Source organism: Chelonoidis abingdonii, chromosome 1 (assembly GCF_003597395.2).
Source record: "Chelonoidis abingdonii isolate Lonesome George chromosome 1, CheloAbing_2.0, whole genome shotgun sequence".
Taxonomy (NCBI): domain Eukaryota; kingdom Metazoa; phylum Chordata; order Testudines; family Testudinidae; genus Chelonoidis; species Chelonoidis abingdonii.
Window position 1 is genome coordinate 102,616,027 of NC_133769.1, and position 17,619 is coordinate 102,633,645.

The 17,619-nt window shown below is 45.3% G+C and overlaps 1 protein-coding gene across 1 annotated transcript in view; it reads left to right on the top strand.

Moving 5' to 3' along the window:
• Positions 1 to 7,423: 7,423 nt before the first annotated feature.
• The window catches only part of LARGE1 (LARGE xylosyl- and glucuronyltransferase 1), a 398,132-nt gene continuing 387,936 nt past the window's right edge, over positions 7,424 to 17,619 (top strand). The window contains exon 1 of the mRNA XM_032763382.2: positions 7,424 to 7,752. The gene's annotated coding sequence lies outside the window, so the exon portion shown is untranslated. The remainder of the gene's footprint in view (positions 7,753 to 17,619) is intronic.

Consider the following 17,619-nt stretch of genomic DNA (forward strand, 5'->3'; position numbering starts at 1 on the left):
ACTCATATGATGAAAATGAATATACGTCCATCCACTCTGCTTTGGATTGTTATCAAGCAAAACCCGTCCTCAGCATGGATACATGTCCTCTGGAATGATGGGTGAAGCATGAAGGGACTTATGAATCTTTAGCACATCTGGCACATAAATATATTGTGACGCAAGCTACAACAGTGCCATGCGAATGCCTGTTCTCACTTTCAGGCGACACTGTAAACAAGAAGCTGGCAGCGTTATCTCCTGCAAATGGAAACAAGCTTGTAATAAAAAATAAAGCGAGCACTGTACCTTTGTATTCTGTGTAACAATTGAAATCAATGTATTTGAAAATGTAGAAAACACCCAAAAATATTTAAATAAATGCTATTCTATTATTGTCTAAGAGCACGATTAATTGAGCGATTAATCTCGATTAATTTTTTTAATCAGTTAACAGCCCTACTTTGTATGTAATCAGCAATACTACTGGATTCTGAAAAAAAAATTAAAGATATTGTAGAAAACTAAATTCATCTTTTGCTGCATCTGCATAGCCATTGTCTAACTACTTTCCCTTCGGGATTCTCAGATTTTAAATTCTTGAGTAACACACACCAGTTGGTTCACCGGCCTTGTTTTGCCAATCATCTTAATTTCCTCAGTCACCATCACCATCTTGCCTTTTGTTTTTTCCACATACTGGTGAGGAATCTCCAGACTTTTCAATTTAATGCCCACTGTGGAGAGCTTAAGCAACGGCGTTTACACTTTATGATCCAGAAGTGGGAAATTGCTTCCCAGAGTGGATTACATCTTATCTGTTTTCTGTTTGAAAGCTTCCAGCTGTTCTCTAATGGAGAGCTCTCCTGCTGCAAAAGGTAAGGGAGGGGCAGCACACCGTGCAGTAGCTGTAACTGTGTCCAATGCATTGGCAGAGTGGGAACCACAATCCCAATTTGTAGTAATTATTTTTAGCTGTGTGTTTGGTGTCCATCTCTCCTGCTCCCCCCCCCCCCCCCCCGCAAAAAAAAATCTGGCCAAGCCCTGCAAAATCAGATTTGAATCTCTCTTCTGTTGGTTCATCTGAGAATATCCTGAGCATTAGATAAAATATGTGAGCATGTAGAGGGCTATACTATCAACCCCTGGAATAAGAGTAGCTCATAAATTGTCTTGGTTTGCTCATGAAAGTTGTACGTCTTGAACATAATGTAATAGTGCTTGTTTCACTGTGTGTTTGAAGCACCAGTTAAATAAACATAATTATAGGCTGGGCTGATCACACTGTATCCCCTGTCCCATGCAGTGCAAAAGATGGACCTGCTCTGGGAATGAATCAGGGCTGCATAATGAAGGAGGCTATTGTCCGTAGGGTCCTCTGCCTCATTAGTTGCAGAAGTAGGAAGGTGTGTACTATTTTCAGGACTCGGACAGGCAGGTCTAGGCCTGATCAAAACTAACTAGCCTTCCCTTCAGCTAAGGGGAGGAACCACTAAGTCCAGGATCAAGCTGATTATGGAGGACACCAAGCACAGAACCCCCAGGAGCACCCACTGCTCCTCAAAGGAGTCCCAGAAGTCAGTGATCACTGACCAGAGGAACTCTGCCTGAAGACATGAGCAGACAAGGAACCAGAAATAGGTTCAGCAGTTGCAGAGGATCCATATCCCCATTCCAGATTCCTCCTCCTGGAGTGATGGGTGGACACCCTGGCCAGTGGCAGAAGGAGGCTGATGAGGAGGTCCTGCAACTTTGTGGGGCCACAGATGGGGTGTGCAAGGATCAGGATGTGCCAGGAAATGTGAAGTCAGAACCTCCATATGTGATTCTGGAAGAGCCAGAAGAGCGGCTGCAACCTGACACCCTCTACTTACATGTTAGACAGGGCCTCCCAGATTGGACAGGTGTTGTGGGAGTTCTCACGACTCTGTGCTCATAGCTTCATGAAGGAGACACAGCTAATATCCCCAGAGGTCAATGGGCTGAGAGCTGAGTACAGACTGGCCCACTGGGATTCCTCACCCACCTTATGTGGTAGCAGATCCCACCACTGGGTGTCGTGGTGGGACACAACTGTGAGGAAGTGGATGGTGTGAAGCACAAGTGCATACAGATGTTTTCTGGGAGTGGTTTGAAGGCAGACTGGCTGAATGTTATGCAGCCGGCTCAGGTTGCACGTTGGGGGCAGCCGGAGAGGCTTGCGAGGCAGGGGGCCTATGATGAGTTCCAGAGAAGTGGGGTGAGGGACAGTCTGGAAGTGCTCTTCCACAGGACTCACTTAAAGAAAGTGAAAGAAGCAGTAGGCAAGGCTGCTGTCACCTCCTGGAGCACACAACAGGGGAAGAAAGGTGTATACCTATTGTGGGTACTGGAGACCGTGGGCTTAAGCCCACCAATAGCTGAAGACCCTCCTCCTCAGCTGGGGCCAGTGGACCCAAGTCATAACTGAATGTTGGGGACAACAAATAAAAAAAAGGGGGGGATGAGTGAAAGTCATAAGGTAAAAATCAGGGAACTGGAAGGAGAAACTGAGTGGAGAACCTCTGACAGCACCCACTGCTCCTCAAAGGCATTCAAGGAGGTAGTGGACAAAGGAACTCTGATCAGAGGCATGATCAAAAAGGGCATCAGAAGTAGGCCCCACAGTCTCAGAGCAATCCCCTCCCCTATCCAGCTTCCTCTTCCTGGTATGATGGTTGGCCATCTTGGCCAGCACCAGGAGGGTGATGAGAAGGTCTCATAAATTAATGGGACTGCAGATAGGGCGTGTGAAAATCCTGAGTTGCAGGGAGAAGTACAACCAGAAACTCTTACTGAGGCTCTGGAGGAACCAGAAGAGGGGCTGCAACCTGGCGCAATCTACATAGATGTGCACCAGGGTCTCCCTCTCGCCGCAGAAAGGATTGATGTTGGGGAGTTCATGAACCACACCAGGTCCAGGCCTATGCTCATGGATGAACTGCCAGCTGATATCCCCTGAGGATCATAGGACCAGAATGGAGTACAGGCTGGTTAACCAAGGTTTCTTGCCCTCCTTAGATGGCAACAGGTCCTGCCACTTGCTGTCAGGGTGGGACACAAGGAGGAGGAAGTGGACAATATGAAGCACGAGCACATACAGATGTTCTCTGGGCCTGGTTCAGAGGCAAACAGGCTGGATATTGTGCTACTGGCTCTGGTGGCATGTTAGGGCAGCCTGGGAGGCTCGCTAGTTAGGAGCCCGATGACATGTTCCAGAGGCCAGAGTTGAGACGGAGGCAGGGAGCCCCCTCACACAGGTCCCTCTTGAGGAAAGTGAGAGAAACAGGAGGCAAGTCTGCTGTCACCTCTAGGAGCACATGACAGGAAAGTTTATAGTCAATAAGGCAGGGGATTGTGGGAAGAGAGAGGATGGTCTCATGGTTAAGGCAGTTGGAAGCAGACCTGGAGAACTGGATTATATCCCTGTCTCTGACACAGATTTCCTATGGCTTGCTAGGCAAGTCACTTAAACCAAACTTTTCAAAGCTGATCACTAAGGATATGTGTACACTGCAATTAAACATCCACACCTGACCTATGTCAGCTGACTTGGACTCATGGGGCTCATGCTACAGGTCTGTTTACTTGCAGTGTAGATCTTCCGGCTCAGGCTGGAGTCTGGGCTCTGGGACCCCACAAGCCTGAGCCCAAATATCTACATCATAATTAAACAGGCCCATAGCCCAAGCCCCATGAGCCCGAGCTAGCTGACACAGGCCAGCTGTGGGTGTTTAACTGCGGTGTAGACATACCCTACACCAGTGTGGTCCTCATTTCTGAGTGCCTGATATGAGACCCTGTGTTCTGACTTGCAGAAGTACTGAGCATTCACTGCGGCAGTTGAAGTTAAAGGGAGCTGTACTTTGAACATACAAAGTGCTCTATAAAAATCAGGATTTTGGTAGCTCCATTGGGGAGCCACAGTTAATGAATACTGTTGACCTTAATCTCAGTGTATCTCAGTTCCCCATCTGTAAAATGGGGATAATACCACTCTCTCATTGCATACAAGTGTTGTGAAAATAAATTCATTGATGTTTGTGAAGCATTCAAATACTGTAGTGATGAGCAGCACAGAAAAGCCTATGAAGAAATTAATAATTCTATCTTCAGAGCAGGGTTGGAATAATGTGCAATAAATAAGGTCTGGGACCACACATTGAACAATGAGGAGAAACCAAATATTGAAAAGTTGCCCATTAAGTGAGCACCATCCTTTCTATACACTGAATGAGGCAAGAGTCTTGTGGAAAATAGCATGTGATCACCTAATTAAAGACTGTATTGTAATGCCTGGTAATCTTCATTTCCTCCTAATTTATGAGTGCTTGACTCTGAAAACATAATAATCTTCTTTTAACATAGCTTTTTGCATGTAATAAAATGTATATGGTTGTTTTTAAAGCATACATTTGGTAGCTATTGTGGTGTCCCATAATTCACTATATACAATATACCATTTTTCACTCATTCACTGATGGTGTTCTCTTTTTCTTAAGGTCTACTGGCAATTCATTTCAGCCAGAGTGATGAAGAAAGGGCAAAGCCTTGAGAGAAATTCATCTGCGCTTTAACTGTAGTAAAAGGACTTCAGTGGAGTTATATCAGGGATGAATTTGGCTCCTTATGCCTATTGCTTCATTCTTAATTTCCTCCAGTACCTCCTGCAGAGACGCCCTGTATTTAGATGTTATCATGAATAACAGATAAATGGAAAAGAGATTTTAGTTTTCTTGGTCAAAACCTAACTAATCTGTAAATATTTTAGGGCTTGTTTACATACAGAATTTGTACCACTTTAACTATACTGGTGTAACTAAAGCAGTACAACCTCCCATACCAGAGCATGAACACTGTTATACTGGTCCTGCAGCAATTGTCCAGCATCTTGAAGGACCAAATCCTTAAAGATTGCTGGTCTGCATGGCAAAGTGTGAGACTCACAATATGCATCTGTTGATAATTCCAGTAATAGGTATGTGACCTTGTTTTATTAATAATTTAACAGTATTCAGAACTGTCTATTTCCTCCTCCATTCATCCCCAGCAATTTTCTTTCATCACACCTGTCAAAGTAGTTTCAGTCCTACAGCCAGGAAAGAAAATATAGAAACATGTTATTCATGATGGCTGCTGATCCTTCAGCTTCACCCAGGAGCATGGACAGAGTAACTTATATAGGTCAGTCATTTGTGAGTTCTCTTTGCTCATGAGAATAATAGCTATTATAACAGAGCTCATCCAGCATGTAATATATAGTTTCTCCAAATAATCATTTCTGGGTAGAATTCAGTAGCTTTTACAGATACACACAGATATACTTTTCAAATTACTTTCCTGGGTATCATTACATGTCAAACATCACAGTCAAGGACACTTAAAATGGTATCACTGGCACATTCAACTTTTTGATTTACTTCAGTTCATCTGATATAATTCTGATTCTGAAACACCAGGCACTGGGCAGTGCTGAAGCATCAGGCACTGGGAAGTTTTCTTTTAACCTGTCATAAAACAATCTTTGAATAAGACCTGGTGTTTAAATAGTTGATAAAACAGAACAAATTAACAGCTGAAGTATCTGTTGTAGAATGACGTTTTCCAAAGATGTCATTTCCTCCCCTTAATATTCTGTTATTGCCTTGGAAAACTAAAGCAATGAATGTTGAATTGTGTCCATATTATTGCTATCCATGATTATTTAGGTTATTATTCATAGCGGGTGTATGCTTTTCTTCTCTTTATGTAGATGGTTGTACTAATCTCTAAAAACTGAAAGGGTTTTTTATTTTTAAATAAAATTGTGTATACTTATTTTTACATTTTGCTCCAGGGTTTTACAGTTTCTGCTCTGATTATACTTTTGCCTTGCCAATTTCAGATCCTCCTCCCCCACAGTTTATCATACACTCCCTTCTTAACATGCTAATTTATTACCATTATCCATTCTACAAAACCATTAATGAAGTGAAATGAAAGCCAGGAATAAAAATAAAGTGTAAAAGCTAGTTCCATGTCTGTGGGGAGAAAGAAAGCCTGCACTTTTATCACTTGCTTCTCAGAATGCAGCAAAACATCCCAGAGACAAATTCTGCAGCATTTCAGCTAAAAGACGTGATATTACATTTTGATATGTTAATGATACCAGGAAATTAGCTATTATTTTATTATACTAAACGTTGATATTTGAATGACATTAGAAATATTAGATGCTATTGGGTTTCCCTGAAACATACACACAATTTGTAATCAGCACCTGTGGGGCATGGGATGGGATTAATCCCAGAGTCAGTGGAGGAGTGAGGAAAAAGGACCAGAGTAGACAGAGGAGTTGGCTCTGGCTATATCGCTGACACTGTAAGTACTGTTTAGTTCTTATCCTTTAGGGTGATTACTTGGTGACTCCTCTTTCTTCCCCTCCTCTTATGACGGTGCTTCCCTGTACTACTCGGCACTTTGCAGCAGCTCGCTGGTTTTAACGCTCTCTCTCAGGTGAACTGCTTAGCGTACCAGATACTATAACAACACCCAGCTTGTGGTTTACAGCCCGTTGCCTTGCACAGAGTGGGGAGTGAAGCCCAGGCGGGGGCTGCTGGGACTGGCTTCCTACAGAGATCAGAAGGGGACTTTCCAGAGGGCAATGGAGGGAGCCCCCCAGCAGCCAGTGCCTCCGTGGGGCAAGAAGCTGTGCGATCGCCCGGCTCCCAGAGCTCAGGTGTAGCCGGCCCCTTCCCGCGGAGGGGGAGGGACTCTGCAGCAGGGGGCTGCTCCTGGTTGGGCCCTCGCCGCCTGTCAGTGGGCGGTGTGTCAGCCGGCTGGCTCCGCCTCGGCTCCGGCTGCTCTCAGCCCTTCGCTGCACAGACATGATACAGACACACAGTCACTGCAGCTGAGCCCGGGACGCGCGGCGGCGGCGGGCAGCCTGGCACCGGGAGCCGCACCGCCAGAGGGGGCAGCCTGGCACCGGCCCCGCGGAGAGGCGGCAGCGGGGTCAGCCTGGCACGGGGACCCGCAGGGGGCAGCCTGGCACCGGAGAGAGCCGGCGGGGGCAGCCTGGCAGCAGCGGGACCCAGCCGGGCAGCGTGAGCAGGCACTGAGCGAGCCCGGGCGGAGCGTTGTGCCCGGCAGCCGCTGAGGCCAGGCCAGCAGCAGCGGGAGCGGCGCCGGAGGAGCCTTCCCAGCCCGGCTCCTCGCTGCCCGTGACCTTCCCGGGGCTCCCCGCCGCCTCCCAGGCCGGGGCAGGGCCTCTTCTCCCCGCGGAGCTTGGCTGCAGGCCGGATCGGAGCCCCCGCCTCCAGGTCCGGCTGGCCGCCGGGCAGGGCCTGTGCAGCGGGCATCGCCGCCGGGGACTGGCGAGGGGGGCGGCAGGCTGCCTCCCAGGGCAGCATGGAGGAGCGCGCGGGCAGGCCCTGAAGAGCGAGCCGGGCAGGCAGGAGTGGAGGGACCCGTCGGCTCCGCGTCCCGGTGGGAGAGGGGACCCCCCTCCTGGCTGCTCCCGCGCCCCATGAAGAGCAGGGAAACCGGCGCCTCCCTTGCCTGGAGAGACCCCCCCAGAGCGCCGGGCTGCAGGGACTGAACGGGACCCGCCTCCCGCAACAGAGGAGGAAAAGCTACATTGTGCTGGGGGCAGGAGCGGGGGCTGTGGCCGCTTCCTGCCCGCCCCTGTGGCCGCACCCGTCCCGAGGTGCAAGGAGCGAGCCCGGCATCCACCTTTTGCACAGCCCACTGCTTCCCCGCAGCCGCGCCGAGAAGGTAAGGGGCTGAGCTGGGTCGCTGCTGCTGCTTTGGAGACAAATGGGTCGCAAATGGAGAGGGGGAGGAAAATAGAAAGAAATCCGGGGTGTCTCACCACCTCTCCCGCCCCCTTCTCAAGCAGACATGACGAATAAAGGCCGGGGGTTATTGTTTTCGATCCTGGACTTTAATCCCCATCAGATGTGGGGACGACTAGATGCCCAAACCGGGATACCTTTCGGAAAGCGCATTCCAGGCACAGATCCCCTCCCTTTGCCTTACCTCAAGAAAGGTTCCCTCGTCTGGCTTAGCACTTAAGTCCGCTGGCCAAGATCTGAGAAAGGAGTTTCCTTGGATCAGCTCCTGGTGGGACTATTTTCTTTTGTTGTCCCCTCTCCTCTCTCTTTCTCGTGTCTTGGCCCGAACTTACAAAAGTCAGAAAGGTGGCCGTTGCCAATTGTATTGTTGGACTTCTGCCTTTGGGAGGGAGGGGTTTCTTTAAAGTCACAGGAGCCCACTAGTGGAGTTGGAGAAACAGGTGAGAGACTTTTGGGGCGGGGAGGAGTTGGGAGAAGAGGGAAGGGTGTTGCAGGTGGGCTTTGAGTAAAACTTCCATTTAGGAAGAGTTTCTGTTGTATGTCAGTCTCTCCATAGCTCAGTATATGTCTGTAAGAACTTTCTACACCTCAGCTACTTTGCAAGGTAGACTTCAGTTTGTGGGGCTAGCAGGTAGACTGAGTGGGGCTCACAGAATACAGTGTTTCACTGTATAGGAAGTGGGAGATGAGAGAGAAAAAAACATGTCTTTAGTGTATTAGACAAGGCAGATAATTCAATGTCTTTTTACTGTGCCATCAAATAGGTTAAAATATACATTCCTGTGTCCAGGAAGGTCACTTTAACTCCTGAAGAAGAGATCTTTTTGGCTGGTTTGATATAATTGATTAAGTTCATTATCAGCCTTGTCCACTTCTTCTGGAGAATCAATAGGCTTTAAACAACTTCCATCTATCTACATTTATTAAATAGTCACTTACTCCCAATAGACAATCTAGCAAAACCAGGACCCTTTCTGTGAACAGATTCTATCATGCTTGTTAAGTCAGGGCTGAATGATTTTGGTTGGAACATTCTGATAATGGGGGTGGATGCACCCCCAAACACATACACAGCCCCCTGCTAGGTGTGTCACTTGGACAGATTTCTGCTGTTATCCTATGTCTGTGAATTGTCATTTAATTCATTAAACTGAACTCCCTAGGGAACACATAGCAATTTGCTGTCTCTGTGGAGGTAACCTGAAGTTTGACAATCTCTTCTATAAGTGCTTTTAGAGAGAGTCCTATTTTGTGCTATGTGCTCACAAGACCATCTGATTTGGTTAGTATGAAAGCAAGTTCACTCCCTGGTACAGCATCAAACCAAGCAATCTTCTTCACTTCTTAGGAATTTCACCTGAATGCAGCGTCTTTCTTTTTCTATTTTGGAGGTGGTTTATTGCCAAAAAGCAAATGGAGCCTTATTTTTCAGTCACACATTGTCACATTGGTGAGATAACTAATGGACCTGAAAAAGAGTCTGAACAGTTCTCGTATGATTTCTGTACTGATCTTACCTTTTGTGTGTAGAACTTGGCTTGTGTAGCGTCTATTTAAAATTGCTAGAGGAAAGTGTGTTTCTAGGGCTAAATGCCATTACTTTCCTATCTCAAAAGGTGTAGACTTTGAGATATACTGGTTAAGTCAGATATCTCTAAAAGTTGCAGCTCTTCTTGGATTCTGCGTTGAAAAGGGGAAAGAATTGGGCTAGAACACAATCTGAAACAAAACATTGTATTAAAACCAGAGTTGGCAGTTCCCAACAGGTCCACACTTTTTATTTAATGAAATCGTCTGGATACAGTTTAATTTTCTTTGTACAACATTTATTATTGCATTTGCCCATAAAGAGGAACAGCAGAAAAATTGATAAATGGATTGAAAGGTTGCCTAGTTTTACTGTAGATTCTTTAAGCTCCTATGTGTAAAAAAAATAAAAATCTAGTTTTGTTACTGCATGTGGATATACAGTTTAGTCAGTGAATTGCTACACACATTTTTCAACATCCTACTGCAATAGTACACTAGGGGGACTAACTTTTTCCTTCTCTAATGGTGGAAGCACAAAAATTAATGTAATACAGACTAATACGCATGAAGACCCCCAGCCCTCTCTCACTAACACCATTAGGGTCCTACACTTGAAAGGAAAATCAGTATGTTTAAATGAAAGTGCTGAGTTCACAGCGGAAAAAATATTTTAACTAAACTCCAGTAGAGAAATGCTGGTTTCTGCTACAAATAAAACTAGGCTACTGAAGCATAGTTTATAAAGAACTCTACTGCAGTCTTTTAGCCATTACCAAAATAAAAAAATGAGGTTACAAATCCACTGTTGGGCAGATGTCCTTATGAACTAGACCAGGGGTCGGCAACCTATGGCACACGTGCCAAAGACAGCACGCGAGCCAATTTTTAATGGCATGCTAGAGCCTGCCAGGACTCCAGCATGCCACTAAAAATCCTGCCCAGCCCGGCGCGCTCTCCTCTGCTTCCATTTCCCCTGTGGGGGCAGGGAGCAGAAGCATAGCCGTGCGCACGGGGTGGGCAAATGGCCCCTCTCCCGGCACGGCAAGCCGCGGGGTCTGTGCTCCGGGGCCGAGCGCAGCAAGCTGGCTGCCCCTCCCCCACCTTCTCCCCTCCCCTGGAGCCCTGCTGCCGCGCGCAGCGCTCTGGGAGTCAGGGCTGCGCGCTCCCGTGGGGCAGCGTTTGGCTCCGGAGGGAGGCAGACATGCTCCCCGCTCAACCGGAGGGGCGGGGCTTTGTGCTCCCATGGAGCAGCGTATCTAGCTCTGTGTGGAGCCTCATGGTAAAAGGGGCCCAGGGCTGGGGGGTTGGATAAGGGGTGGGGGTGGTTAGGGGACAGGGAGCAGGATGGGTTGGATGGGGGGGGTTAAAGGTGGGGGGGATTGGATGGGGCATGGGAATCCTGGGGTTTGTGAGGGAACAGTGGGTGAATAGGGGTCAGGGCAGTCAGGGGACCGGGAGCAAGGAGGGTCCTGGGGGGGAAGTTAGGGTGGGGGGTCTCTGGAGGGGGTGGTCAGGGGATAAAGAGCTGGGGGGACTGGATGGATTGGGAGTTCTGGGAGTCCTGTCAGGGGGCAGGGAGTGGTTGGATAGGCATGGGAGTCCCCGGGGTCTGGCTGGGAACAGGGTTGTGGATAAGGGTTGGGGCAGTCAGGGGACAGGTAGGAGGTAGAGTCCAGTTTGGGGACAAGGAACAGGGAGGATTAGATAGGGGGTGGGGTCCCAGGAGGGGGTACTCAGGGGATAAGGAGCAGCGGGGTTGAGAGTTATTAGGGGAGCAGTTACCCAGCACTTTCCCCTGAGCCCTGACCCTCCCCCCACACCATGTCCTCTGCCCTGAGCCCCGCCCCAGGCCCCTGTCCTGAGCCCTGTACTTTCCTCATACATACCCAGCCCTCTGCTTGACTCCTTCATGCCCCCCCCACCTGCAACCATAGCCCTGACTCTGGCACCCCCACCCATACCCAGCGCCCCCTCTGTCCTGACACCTACACTCCCTCACATACCCAACCCCCAGCCCTGACTCCAGTCCTCTGCCCCCAGCCCTCTGGGTCCTGGCCGCCAGACCCGCACAGCCTGCTGCTGGTCTGGGGTTCTGGCTGACAGACCCTTGCCAGCCGGGGTCCCGGCCGCAGGCCCCGCTCAGCCCGCTGCCGGCCTAGATGAACAGAACCCCAGACCAGCAGTGGGCTGAGCGGGCCTGCAGCGTAAGATCAACATTTTCATTTCATTTTAAATGAAGCTTCTTAAACCTTTTGGAAACCCTGTTTATTTTACAATACAACACTAGTTTAGTTATATAATATATAGACTTAGAGAGAGAAACCTTCTAAAAAACATTAAAATGTATTACCAGCACGCAAAACCTTAAATGAGAGTGAATAAATGAAGACTCGGCACACCGCTTCTTAAAGTTTGCTGACTCCTGAACTAGACTTTTGAAGACTGAAAAATATAGATCGATATATCCAGGCTTTAAAATTCTCATTGCGCAGGCACTCTGGGACTGGAAATCCTAAACTGCAAAATCCCTGGCCTGCAAGGCATGTAAACTCCTCAGTGGCTGCATAATCACTGGTGGCTGATTAGATTGGTATTTTTAATCTCCCACTATGGCACAGGTTAACTTTCGTTCTGTCCCCTCTATAGTTAATGCTCAGAGTCTGTGCTGTGCTTTGCATCTCTGATGTAGGGCATTAATAAGTACCCTCTTTAACTGATAGTTAAGAAGGAAGCATAATTTGCAGATATTTTGGTACCAGTGTGGTTAGATATTTAACAAAATAGCTAATATGAGTATGGCAGCTCTGTGCTCCATTTGCACAAGACAGGTTGGATTTTGGTTTCGATTATACAACAGGATAGTGATTCTTTCAGGTTTTGGAGGCATTTGCACCAAGTTTGCTGGAAGGAGAATGAAGAGTAGTAAGCCTGTGCCAGCTATTGAGCTTACCTGAAAATCCAGGTGTGGTCTCTAATAAACCACAGTATAGACAGAGCAATGGTGAATATCATCATCATCGCTCCCATAACTGCATTGGTCGTTGAGGCACCATCACTGATGAGCAATCCAACCATTTGTCTCCACCTCTAACAATTATGTGTCAGTGCTTGAGTCTCTGCGAAGTCCATTCCTATCCACTTTTTTATTTTGTCAGTCCATCTCTTCTTCTGTCAACCTCTTCTTCTCTTCCCCTGTATTGTCCCTTGGACGATGATTTTGGAAGGACAGATGATCTTGTTACATGGCCATACCACTTCAGCTTGCACTTCTTCACGGTCATCAGGAGGTGTTCATATGACCCAGTGCATTGGGTGATGATATTGTGGACCTCTTCATTAGTGATGTGGTCGAAGCAGGAGATGCTTGGGATTTTACGGAAGTGTCTCATCTCTACTACCGGTATTTTCCATTCAAGTTCTGCCATAAAGATCCGTGTCTCACATGCATACAGAAAAATGGAGATGACCAATGCGTGCAGCAGTTTCAGTTTGGATTCCAGGAAGATGTTCTTATTCTTCCTAACTGGCTTTAGCTTTGCCTCTGCTGCTGTTGTTTGCACAGTTCTTGCTAGTATTTCTGCCTTTGATTCTTCATCAGTGATGATTGCCCCTAAATACTTGAAATATTTCACTGTCTCCAGCTCTTGTCCACTGACAGTGATATGTGAGCTGATCCAGTCATGTTTGTTTGTCATCAGCTTGGTTTTCTCTGAAATGATTTCTATGCTGTATTTTGTGGAGGTTTCATCCAGTCATTTCACAAGGAGAGGGATAGAATGGGTAAAGTCATTGGTGATTGGAGAGGTGCATGACTAATGGAAGGAATAAACTGTCATTGGATGCGGACGTGAGGGGAGTGGGTGGAGTTTTGAATTAGTAATGTGAGGTTTGGTTTGCTAGAATCTAGAAACTTCTGGAAGGTGGTCAGGGCAGCTCAGTAAGATGGTTTTATATAAAGCTGTCTACGACTCATTTTTTCAGTCATCACATTACTGAATTCACTTGATAGAATGAGAAACAGCTATCTTTAGTATAAACTGCTGCTAATCAATGCTGCAAATGGATGAATAATGTTAAGAAATTACCAAACATCAATGTATGAATTTGTCTGACTCCACATATCTGAAGTTGAAGATAGTGGAAGAAAACAAGTCATTGGATGGATGTAAGTAATGAAAAATGATCACTTTAGTGTTGCCAACTCCTGCATTATTTTCTGTTGTTTTTTTTTAAAATTTATGGAAGGGACCCTGAAAGGTCATGGAGTCCAGCCCCCTGCCTTCACTAGCAGGACTAAGTATTGATTTTGCACCCCAGATCCCTAAGTGGCCCCCTCAAGGACTGAATTCATAACCCTGGGTTTAGCAGGCCAATGCTCAAATCACTGAGCTATCCTCTGAAGTTCCAGTTCTTGGAGTCATGTAGTTATGTGAGAATCTCAGCCTTTTTTTTTTTTTTTTTTTTTTTTGTAAAGTTCCTAGACCTCAGGGTTACAGAGAGCAGGTTAAAAATATGAACCCTAAAGGCTCAATAACCAAAAATCAAATCCAACATTTATTGTTTTTAAAAATCCAACATTTATGCTTTTTTGGAACCTGACTCATGAATTTTGAAATACTTGGTGTTGGCAATACCGTTATTCTTCTACAGTAAAATGTAGACGTTGTCACACATTTTTAGTAGAAAGAGAGCAAGGATTTGTGCTCATCTCAAAAAAATTAGATTTTCTACACTTATTTGGATTCTTCAAGATCAAATGTGCCATTGAATTAAATACTTTTTTTTTAAATTGAAGTGGATGAGTGGAACAATGATGAGTTTGAGGATCCTGCAAGGAAGAAACTTCTGATGCTGTCATTATCATTGAAATATTATAATTTAAATCCCTGTTCCAGACCTTCCAGTAGCCCTTCAGGCAGCTATTCAACATCAGTTTTGTTCAAGAGCAGATTGTGTTCATCTTCAACGACCACCCCAAAATGACATAGATCAATCAATGATTATGCCATAAAAATGAATGAAAGGCAAAGACTTGAACTTGATAAGAAAGTTGCAACCTTCTTTTATGCTGACAACATCACCTTCAGTGTTAGCGCAAAATGATCAGTTTAGAGAAATGGTTGAAGCACTTAGCTTTGGATGTACTCCTTCACAGACATTTAAACTCACAGGCATACTAGTAGTTACTACAAATTTTCAGGAAAAACTGAAAGAATCCGCATTGACATTAAGCGCTTGTCTACACAGTTGAGCAGTACACACTAGAGGGGTGTGATTGCTAAAGTACGGCAACATATTATGCATTAACTGGCCCATGTAGACACTACTGGCGTGAACTAAATGTTCTCTCATGCATGTTAATGTCATGCATGTTAACACACTAAAAGGAACTTTTAGTTCGCACCAGCAGAGTCTACATGGATCAGTTAGTATGCAGCATGTTGATATGCTCTAGAAATCATACCTCTCTATCGCACGTTGCCGTGGCATATAGACAAGCCCTAAGGCAAGACTGTTGGTCTTTTATGAAAAATGACCTGATAATGGCTTCAAGAATTCATATAGGAAAAGATTGCTCCTTACTTAATGGTATTGAGTCTACACCAAGCTGCCCAGGAAATGCAGAGAAAAGTATGATAATTAGGTCTTTGCCATTTGCTCTGACAGCAAAAATACATAATTTAAAAAAAAAAAATCTTCTTGGGTGCAGTCATCTTAAACTTTTGAGGTTTGGGCATTCACTGTTCAAACTTAATTGAGAAAGATATAACATGGACCTAAAGAATGTTATGCGATTTTTTTTTTGTTTTGTTTTGTTTTTTTTTTAAATTCATCCAGAGTCAGGCACACAGCTCAGGAATATGAAGGCGGGAGGGAGACAATGAAGGTGGCTTTAAGTCACCATCCACAGTCCCCATTCTTGGGGCTGGCCTGCCACTTGACTAGTTCCTTTTGTAAAGTAGAGCCGCCTCAGGCCTGCTGTGCTAAACACTGGCTGTCAACAACAGTCTGGGGCTATTGTGGCTGATGGGGGTTGCCAGGATGCTCAGACACAGTGGCCAGGCCCTCTTTCTCCCTGCCACACCCTCTGTCTTGGGATCCATAAGTAGTGGAAATGGCTCCTATGCCACCAGAAAATTCTGTCACACATGCAGAGTCCCCAGGAAACCAGATCAGCTGTCTTTCTAACTGCTTTAAGCTGCTGGGAGTTGGGGGAAGATCAAGTCCCGTGTTTCAACAACTTCATCCAACTTCATTCAACATAGGAATGTTGAAATTTCCATTGAGCACAAGGAGGACAAATTAGAATGCAGCACTCATTTACATAAGCAAGGAGTCTAGAGAGTCGCTAAAGTTTCCAAAGCAACTGGAAGGGGATTTTTGGAGGGTCATGTGAGATTACAGGTTAATTACACTATTGTAACAGTCCCCGTGGAAAAATAGTGATCTAATTAACAACAAAGAACTGGAAACACACAAGGACAAAATCAAAAAGCTATACAGCGATGCTATGAAACCTTTCCATCAGTGATTCCACAGGACTGATCCCAGAAACATCGGGCATCATACAATAGTTTGAGCACAGAACTGGGAGAAGAGGTTGAAATGTCACTTGTAGAGCATAGTCTTGAGTTCCTTCCTTCTCTTGTGGCATTTCAGATTAAAGATACGGATTTCTACCCCAAAATTATACATTAATGAAGAAGGTTGTGTTTCAAAGCAAATTTTCCTCTTTTCCCTTCAAAGGTCTCTCTTATGACTACTTGCATGACAAGTCTGACGTGCTAAAGTTAGACTGTCTACTGGCTTTAGGTCTAATTTTTGCATGTTGTTCAATATATATTAAATGTGTTAATTTATTTTAAAAAATAATAAATGAAGAATGGGGAAGCAGGAAGAGAAGGCAAAAGCTTTAACATTTTTATTTACTTACAGGGAACGTAAATGACACCATTGTGTTACTAGTGCATGAGAAACTGAAATTGACCAGGATGTTTTCTATGCAAAAGGAGTTCTTCTGGGGGGCAGAGACTGTTGTACAAACATCTTGTAAAGAGTAGATAATAAAATGGGGCCCAATCTGGTTGATCCTTCCGGGTGCTACTGCAATATTAAGTAATCATAGAATCATATGACTGGAGGGGACCTTGGGAGGTCATCTAATCCAGTCCCCTGCACTAGTTGGAGGACTAAGTATTAGCAGTAATAAAAATAACCACAGTAATAAAAGTGCAGAAAGTAAACCAGTAGTAAAAAAGGGTTTTAAAAAATTATTTGTGCTTTTTTTTAAAAGCGTATGATATACTCTGCTTCCAAGATACTGAAAATGCCAAAAGAATAAGCTAGCGTTCTTACCTTTTAAATATCTGAAAGGAAATAAAATATTTAAAGTGCTTAGAGAAAAATATTTCCTTGCTCTTTTAAAGTTGTAACTGAAACTACACTATTTTGACAAAGAATATTAAGACACCGGAGAACTAAGTTGGCATAGACAGCTAGTAGCTGGTATAGAGATAGGCAGAAGTCACCATAAATGAACATTAGGGGTCCAAGTCTCCAATGAGCTGTTTATACCTGTGCAGAGTATGTGTAAACTGCTTCCAGGTTGGAATTCTCCATTCTCATTAGTGGTAGCATTTTAAACTTTCTTTGCACTGGGGTAAATGACTTTCTAAGGTGCAAAGCCTGAGAGAACACATCTCTCAGATGTCCCTCATTTTGAGTGACGTCACTCATTTTAGTCCTAAAATTTCCTATGTTCCATGCAGGTTTGGTTGCCCCCTTCACTGTTGTTGGTAGAAAACTATTTATGTCAGAAATAAAAAAATCCTAAGGCTAGAAAGAGAAAGTCACTGACATAAAAGGAATCAATGCCAGAGTACTTTAAGCTTCTAGCATGGGTAATTTTTTAAATTATTTGTTGTTGTTGCATTCTTTATTTTGAGTCTCTCCCACATTTGGTCTTGTCAACTTGACAGTGGCAGATAACCGGCCCCTGGGTCTTCAAGTTATAGGCTGACTGTCCAAATGTTACATGATTTAGAAAATCTTTTTTTTGACTTTTCTAGTTGAAACAATGGAGTTGCAAATGTCACTGTAGTAAGTGGTTCTTCTTCATTTATTTGTATTACAGTAGCACCTGGTGGCCGCAACTGAGAGACGAGTCCTAGGCCTGGTCTACACTGGGGAGGGAGGGACGGGGGGAATTTAAGTTAAGCAACTTCAGCTACACAAATAATGTAGCTGAAGTCGACAT